The following is a 9246-nucleotide window of genomic DNA, read 5'->3' on the forward strand; positions in this document are numbered from 1 at the left end:
TGCCCCTGTTCTAGACCTAAACCCGCCCCTGTTCTAGACCTAAACCCCCCACTGTTCTAGACCTAAACCCCCCACTGTTCTAGACCTAAACCCGCCCCTGTTCTAGACCTAAACCCGCCCCTGTTCTAGACCTAAACCCCCCACTGTTCTAGACCTAAACCCGCCCCTGTTCTAGACCTAAACCCGCCACTGTTCTAGACCTAAACCTGCCCCTGTTCTAGACCTAAACCCGCCACTGTCCTAGACCTAAACCTGCCCCTGTTCTAGACCTAAACCTGCCCCTGTTCTAGACCTAAACCCGCCACTGTTCTAGACCTAAACCCGCCCCTGTTCTAGCCCTAAACCCGCCACTGTTCTAGACCTAAACCTGCCCCTGTTCTAGACCTAAATCCGCCCCTGTTCTAGATCTAAACCCCCCACTGTTCTAGACCTAAACCCGCCCCTGTTCTAGACCTAAACCCACCACTGTTCTAGACCTAAACCCACCCCTGTTCTAGACCTAAACCCGCCCCTGTTCTAGACCTAAACCCCCCACTGTTCTAGACCTAAACCTGCCCCTGTTCTAGACCTAAACCCCCCACTGTTCTAGACCTAAACCCGCCACTGTTCAAGACCTAAACCTGCCCCTGTTCTAGACCTAAACCCGCCCCTGTTTTAGACCTAAACCCGCCACTGTTCTAGACCTAAACCCGCCCCTGTTTTAGACCTAAACCCGCCCCTGTTCTAGACCTAAACCCGCCCCTGTTCTAGACCTAAACCTGCCCCTGTTCTAGACCTAAACCTGCCCCTGTTCTAGACCTAAACCTGCCCCTGTTCTAGACCTAAACCTGCCCCTGTTCTAGACCTAAACCCGCCACTGTTCTAGACCTAAACCCGCCCCTGTTCTAGCCCTAAACCCGCCACTGTTCTAGACCTAAACCTGCCCCTTTTCTAGACCTAAACCCGCCCCTGTTCTAGATCTAAACCCCCCACTGTTCTAGACCTAAACCTGCCCCTGTTCTAGACCTAAACCCGCCACTGTTCTAGACCTAAACCCGCCCCTGTTCTAGACCTAAACCCGCCACTGTTCTAGACCTAAACCTGCCCCTGTTCTAGACCTAAACCCGCCCCTGTTCTAGATCTAAACCCCCCACTGTTCTAGACCTAAACCCGCCCCTGTTCTAGACCTAAACCCACCACTGTTCTAGACCTAAACCCACCCCTGTTCTAGACCTAAACCGGCCCTGTTCTAGACCTAAACCCCCCACTGTTCTAGACCTAAACCCGCCCCTGTTTTAGACCTAAACCCGCCACTGTTCTAGACCTAAACCTGCCCCTGTTCTAGACCTAAACCCCCCACTGTTCTAGACCTAAACCCACCCCTGTTCTAGACCTAAACCTGCCCCTGTTCTAGACCTAAACCCCCCACTGTTCTAGACCTAAACCCGCCACTGTTCTAGACCTAAACCTGACCCTGTTCTAGACCTAAACCCCCCACTGTTCTAGACCTAAACCCGCCACTGTTCTAGACCTAAACCCGCCCCTGTTCTAGACCTAAACCCGCCCCTGTTCTAGACCTAAACCCGCCCCTGTTCTAGACCTAAACCCGCCCCTGTTCTAGATACTAAACCTGCCCCTGTTCTAGACCTAAACCCACGCCTGTTCTAGACCTAAACCCACCCCTGTTCTAGACCTAAACCCGCCACTGTTCTAGACCTAAACCTGCCCCTGTTCTAGACCTAAACCCGCCCCTGTTCTAGACCTAAACACCCCACTGTTCTAGACCTAAACCCCCGACCTTTCTAGACCTAAACCCGCCCCTGTTCTAGACCTAAACCCGCCACTGTTCTAGACCTAAACCCCCCACTGTTCTAGACCTAAGCCAGCCCCTGTTGTAGACCTAAACCCGCCCCTGTTCTAGACCTAAACCCCCCACTGTTCTAGACCTAAACCCGCCCCTGTTCTAGACCTAAACCCGCCACTGTTCTAGACCTAAACCCGCCCCTGTTCTAGACCTAAACCCGCCCCTGTTCTAGACCTAAACCCGCCACTGTTCTAGACCTAAACCCGCCACTGTTCTAGACCTAAACCCGCCCCTGTTCTAGCCCTAAACCCGCCACTGTTCTAGACCTAAACCTGCCCCTGTTCTAGACCTAAACCCGCCCCTGTTCCAGACCTAAACCCGCCCCTGTTCTAGACCTAAACCTGCCCCACTGTTCTAGACCAAAACCAGCCCCTGTTCTAGACCTAAACCCGCCACTGTTCTAGACCTAAACCCCCCACTGTTCTAGCCCTAAACCCGCCCCTGTTCTAGATCTAAACCCCCCACTGTTCTAGACCTAAACCCGCCCCTGTTCTAGACCTAAACCCACCACTGTTCTAGACCTAAACCCACCCCTGTTCTAGACCTAAACCTGCCCCTGTTCTAGACCTAAACCCGCCACTGTTCTAGACCTAAACCCGCCCCTGTTCTAGACCTAAACCCGCCACTGTTCTAGACCTAAACCTGCCCCTGTTCTAGACCTAAACCCGCCCCTGTTCTAGATCTAAACCCCCCACTGTTCTAGACCTAAACCCGCCCCTGTTCTAGACCTAAACCCACCACTGTTCTAGACCTAAACCCACCCCTGTTCTAGACCTAAACCGGCCCTGTTCTAGACCTAAACCCCCCACTGTTCTAGACCTAAACCCGCCCCTGTTTTAGACCTAAACCCGCCACTGTTCTAGACCTAAACCTGCCCCTGTTCTAGACCTAAACCCCCCACTGTTCTAGACCTAAACCCACCCCTGTTCTAGACCTAAACCTGCCCCTGTTCTAGACCTAAACCCCCCACTGTTCTAGACCTAAACCCGCCACTGTTCTAGACCTAAACCTGACCCTGTTCTAGACCTAAACCCCCCACTGTTCTAGACCTAAACCCGCCACTGTTCTAGACCTAAACCCGCCCCTGTTCTAGACCTAAACCCGCCCCTGTTCTAGACCTAAACCCGCCCCTGTTCTAGACCTAAACCCGCCCCTGTTCTAGATACTAAACCTGCCCCTGTTCTAGACCTAAACCCACGCCTGTTCTAGACCTAAACCCACCCCTGTTCTAGACCTAAACCCGCCACTGTTCTAGACCTAAACCTGCCCCTGTTCTAGACCTAAACCCGCCCCTGTTCTAGACCTAAACACCCCACTGTTCTAGACCTAAACCCCCGACCTTTCTAGACCTAAACCCGCCCCTGTTCTAGACCTAAACCCGCCACTGTTCTAGACCTAAACCCCCCACTGTTCTAGACCTAAGCCAGCCCCTGTTGTAGACCTAAACCCGCCCCTGTTCTAGACCTAAACCCCCCACTGTTCTAGACCTAAACCCGCCCCTGTTCTAGACCTAAACCCGCCACTGTTCTAGACCTAAACCCGCCCCTGTTCTAGACCTAAACCCGCCCCTGTTCTAGACCTAAACCCGCCACTGTTCTAGACCTAAACCCGCCACTGTTCTAGACCTAAACCCGCCCCTGTTCTAGCCCTAAACCCGCCACTGTTCTAGACCTAAACCTGCCCCTGTTCTAGACCTAAACCCGCCCCTGTTCCAGACCTAAACCCGCCCCTGTTCTAGACCTAAACCTGCCCCACTGTTCTAGACCAAAACCAGCCCCTGTTCTAGACCTAAACCCGCCACTGTTCTAGACCTAAACCCCCCACTGTTCTAGCCCTAAACCCGCCCCTGTTCTAGACCTAAACCCGCCACTGTTCTAGACCTAAACCTGCCCCTGTTCTAGACCTAAACCCGCCTCTGTTCTAGACCTAAACCCGCCCCTGTTCTAGACCTAAACCCGCCCCTGTTCTAGACCTAAACCCCCCACTGTTCTAGACCTAAACCCGCCACTGTTCTAGACCTAAACCCGCCCCTGTTCTAGACCTAAACCCGCCCCTGTTCTAGACCTAAACCCGCCCCTTTTCTAGACCTAAACCGGCCCCTGTTCTAGACCTAAACCTGCCCCTGTTCTAGACCTAAACCCGCCCCTGTTCTAGACCTAAACCACCCACTGTTCTAGACCTAAACCCGCCCCTGTTCTAGAGCTAAACCCGCCCCTGTTCTAGACCTAAACCCGTCCCTGTTCTAGACCTAAACCCGCCCCTGTTCTAGACCTAAACCCGCCCCTGTTCTAGACCTAAACCCCCCACTGTTCTAGACCTAAACCCGCCCCTGTTCTAGACCTAAACCCGCCCCTGTTCTAGACCTAAACCCGCCACTGTTCTAAACCTAAACCCCCCACTGTTCTAGACCTAAACCCGCCCCTGTTCTAGACCTAAAGCCGCCACTGTTCTAGACCTAAACCTGCCCCTGTTCTAGACCTAAACCCGCCCCTGTTCTAGACCTAAACCCGCCCCTGTTCTAGACCTAAACCCGCCACTGTTCTAGACCTAAACCCGCCCCTGTTCTAGACCTAAACCTGCCCCACTGTTCTAGACCAAAACCAGCCCCTGTTCTAGACCTAAACCCGCCACTGTTCTAGACCTAAACCCCCCACTGTTCTAGCCCTAAACCCGCCCCTGTTCTAGACCTAAACCCGCCACTGTTCTAGACCTAAACCTGCCCCTGTTCTAGACCTAAACCCGCCACTGTCCTAGACCTAAACCTGCCCCTGTTCTAGACCTAAACCTGCCCCTGTTCTAGACCTAAACCCGCCACTGTTCTAGACCTAAACCCGCCCCTGTTCTAGCCCTAAACCCGCCACTGTTCTAGACCTAAACCTGCCCCTGTTCTAGACCTAAACCCGCCCCTGTTCTAGATATAAACCCCCCACTGTTCTAGACCTAAACCCGCCCCTGTTCTAGACCTAAACCCACCACTGTTCTAGACCTAAACCCACCCCTGTTCTAGACCTAAACCCGCCCCTGTTCTAGACCTAAACCCCCCACTGTTCTAGACCTAAACCCGCCCCTGTTCTAGACCTAAACCCGCCACTGTTCTAGACCTAAACCTGCCCCTGTTCTAGACCTAAACCCCCCACTGTTCTAGACCTAAACCCACCCCTGTTCTAGACGTAAACCTGCCCCTGTTCTAGACCTAAACCCCCCACTGTTCTAGACCTAAACCCGCCACTGTTCAAGACCTAAACCTGCCCCTGTTCTAGACCTAAACCCCCCACTGTTCTAGACCTAAACCCGCCACTGTTCTAGACCTAAACCCGCCCCTGTTTTAGACCTAAACCCGCCCCTGTTCTAGACCTAAACCCGCCCCTGTTCTAGACCTAAACCCGCCCCTGTTCTAGACCTAAATCCGCCCCTGTTCTAGATACTAAACCTGCCCCTGTTCTAGACCTAAACCCACCCCTGTTCTAGAACTAAACCCGCCCCTGTTCTAGACCTAAACCCGCCCCTGTTCTAGACCTAAACCCGCCCCTGTTCTAGACCTAAACCCGCCCCTGTTCTAGACCTAAACCTGCCCCTGTTCTAGACCTAAACCCGCCCCTGTTCTAGACCTTAACCCGCCCCTGTTCTAGACCTAAACCTGCCCCTGTTCTAGACCTAAACCCGCCCCTGTTCTAGACCTAAACCCCCCACTGTTCTAGACCTAAACCCGCCCCTGTTCTAGACCTAAACCTGCCCCTGTTCTAGACCTAAACCCGCCCCTGTTCTAGACCTAAACCCGCCACTGTTCTAGACCTAAACCCGCCCCTGTTCTAGACCTAAACCAGCCCCTGTTCTAGACCTAAACCTGCCCCTGTTCTAGACCTAAACCCGCCCCTGTTCTAGACCTAAACCTGCCCCTGTTCTAGACCTAAACCTGCCCCTGTTCTAGACCTAAACCTGCCCCTGTTCTAGACCTAAACCCGCCACTGTTCTAGACCTAAACCCGCCCCTGTTCTAGCCCTAAACCCGCCACTGTTCTAGACCTAAACCTGCCCCTTTTCTAGACCTAAACCCGCCCCTGTTCTAGATCTAAACCCCCCACTGTTCTAGACCTAAACCTGCCACTGTTCTAGACCTAAACCCGCCACTGTTCTAGACCTAAACCCGCCCCTGTTCTAGCCCTAAACCCGCCACTGTTCTAGACCTAAACCTGCCCCTGTTCTAGACCTAAACCCGCCCCTGTTCTAGATTTAAACCCCCCACTGTTCTAGACCTAAACCCGCCCCTGTTCTAGACCTAAACCCACCACTGTTCTAGACCTAAACCCACCCCTGTTCTAGACCTAAACCGGCCCTGTTCTAGACCTAAACCCCCCACTGTTCTAGACCTAAACCCGCCCCTGTTCTAGACCTAAACCTGCCCCACTGTTCTAGACCAAAACCTGCCCCTGTTCTAGACCTAAACCCGCCACTGTTCTAGACCTAAACCCACCCCTGTTCTAGACCTAAACCTGCCCCTGTTCTAGACCTAAACCCCCCACTGTTCTAGACCTAAACCCGCCACTGTTCTAGACCTAAACCTGACCCTGTTCTAGACCTAAACCCCCCACTGTTCTAGACCTAAACCCGCCACTGTTCTAGACCTAAACCCGCCCCTGTTTTAGACCTAAACCCGCCCCTGTTCTAGACCTAAACCCGCCCCTGTTCTAGACCTAAACCCGCCCCTGTTCTAGACCTAAACCCGCCCCTGTTCTAGATACTAAACCCGCCCCTGTTCTAGACCTAAACCCACCCCTGTTCTAGAACTAAACCCGCCCCTGTTCTAGACCTAAACCCGCCCCTGTTCTAGACCTAAACCTGCCCCTGTTCTAGACCTAAACCCGCCCCTGTTCTAGACCTAAACCCCCCACTGTTCTAGACCTAAACCCGCCCCTGTTCTAGACCTAAACCCGCCCCTGTTCTAGACCTAAACCCACCTCTGTTCTAGACCTAAACTCGCCACTGTTCTAGACCTAAACCCGCCCCTGTTCTAGACCTAAACCTGCCCCTGTTCTAGACCTAAACCCGCCCCTGTTCTAGACCTAAACACCCCACTGTTCTAGACCTAAACCCCCCACCTTTCTAGACCTAAACCCGCCCCTGTTCTAGACCTAAACCCGCCACTGTTCTAGACCTAAACCCCCCACTGTTCTAGACCTAAGCCAGCCCCTGTTGTAGACCTAAACCCGCCCCTGTTCTAGACCTAAACCCGCCCCTGTTCTAGACCTAAACCCGCCCCTGTTCTAGACCTAAACCCGCCCCTGTTCTAGACCTAAACCCGCCCCTGTTCTAGACCTAAACCCGCCACTGTTCTAGACCTAAACCTGCCCCTGTTCTAGACCTAAACCCGCCCCTGTTCTAGACCTAAACCCCCCACTGTTCTAGACCTAAACCCGCCCCTGTTCTAGACCTAAACCCGCCACTGTTCTAGACCTAAACCCGCCCCTGTCCTAGACCTAAACCCGCCCCTGTTCTAGACCTAAACCCGCCCCTGTTCTAGACCTAAACCCCCCACTGTTCTAGACCTAAACCCGCCCCTGTTCTAGACCTAAACCCGCCCCTGTTCTAGACCTAAACCCGCCACTGTTCTAAACCTAAACCCCCCACTGTTCCAGACCTAAACCCGCCCCTGTTCTAGACCTAAACCCGCCACTGTTCTAGACCTAAACCTGCCCCTGTTCTAGACCTAAACCCGCCCCTGTTCTAGACCTAAACCCGCCCCTGTTCTAGACCTAAACCCGCCACTGTTCTAGACCTAAACCTGCCCCTGTTCTAGACCTAAACCCGCCCCTGTTCTAGACCTAAACCCGCCCCTGTTCTAGACCTAAACCCGCCCCTGTTCTAGACCTAAACCCCCCACTGTTCTAGACCTAAAACCGCCCCTGTTCTAGACCTAAACCCGCCCCTGTTCCAGACCTAAACCCGCCACTGTTCTAAACCTAAACCCCCCACTGTTCTAGACCTAAACCCGCCCCTGTTCTAGACCTAAACCCGCCACTGTTCTAGACCTAAACCTGCCCCTGTTCTAGACCTAAACCCGCCCCTGTTCTAGACCTAAACCCGCCCCTGTTCTAGACCTAAACCCGCCACTGTTCTAGACCTAAACCCGCCCCTGTTCTAGACCTAAACCCGCCCCTGTTCTAGACCTAAACCCGCCCCTGTTCTAGACCTAAACCTGCCCCTGTTCTAGACCTAAACCCGCCCCTGTTCTAGACCTAAACCCGCCCCTGTTCTAGACCTAAACCCCCCACTGTTCTAGACCTAAACCTGCCCCTGTTCTAGACCTAAACCAGCCCCTGTTCTAGACCTAAACCCGCCCCTGTTCTAGACCTAAACCTGCCCCTGTTCTAGACCTAAACCCGCCCCTGTTCTAGACCTAAACCCGCCCCTGTTCTAGACCTAAACCCGCCCCTGTTCTAGACCTAAACCCGCCCCTGTTCTAGACCAAAACCCGCCACTGTTCTAGACCTAAACCCGCCCCTGTTCTAGACCTAAACCCGCCCCTGTTCTAGACGTAAACCCGCCCCTGTTCTAGACCTAAACCCCCCACCTTTCTAGACCTAAACCCGCCCCTGGTCTAGACCTAAACCCGCCCCTGTTCTAGACCTAAACCCCCCACTTTTCTAGACCTAAACCCGCCACTGTTCTAGACCTAAACCCGCCCCTGTTCTAGACCTAAACCCGCCCCTGTTCTAGACCTAAACCCGCCCCTGTTCTAGACGTAAACCCGCCCCTGTTCTAGACCTAAACCCCCCACCTTTCTAGACCTAAACCCGCCCCTGGTCTAGACCTAAACCCGCGCCTGTTCTAGACCTAAACCCCCCACTGTTCTAGACCTAAACCCGCCCCTGTTCTAGACCTAAACCCGCCCCTGTTCTAGACCTAAACCTGCCCCTGTTCTAGACCTAAACCCGCCCCGTTCTAGACCTAAACCCCCCACTGTTCTAGACCTAAACCCGCCACTGTTCTAGACCTAAACCCACCCCTGTTCTAGACCTAAACCCGCCCCTGTTCTAGACCTAAACCCTCCCCTGTTCTAGACCTAAACCCGCCCCTGTTCTAGACCTAAACCCCCCACCTTTCTAGACCTAAACCCGCCCCTGGTCTAGACCTAAACCCGCCCCTGTTCTAGACCTAAACCCCCCACTGTTCTAGACCTAAACCCCCCACCTTTCCAGACCTAAACCCGCCCCTGTTCTAGACCTAAACCCGCCACTGTTCTAGACCTAAACCCACCCCTGTTCTAGACCTAAACCCGCCCCTGTTCTAGACCTAAACCCGCCACTGTTCTAGACCTAAACCCGCCCCTGTTCTAGACCTAAACCTGCCCCTGTTCGAGACCTAAACCCGCCCCTGTTCTAGACCTAAACCCCCCACTGTTCTAGA

Source organism: Telmatherina bonti, assembly GCF_933228915.1.
Source record: "Telmatherina bonti genome assembly, chromosome: 9".
In the NCBI taxonomy this organism is placed as follows: Eukaryota; Metazoa; Chordata; class Actinopteri; order Atheriniformes; family Telmatherinidae; genus Telmatherina; species Telmatherina bonti.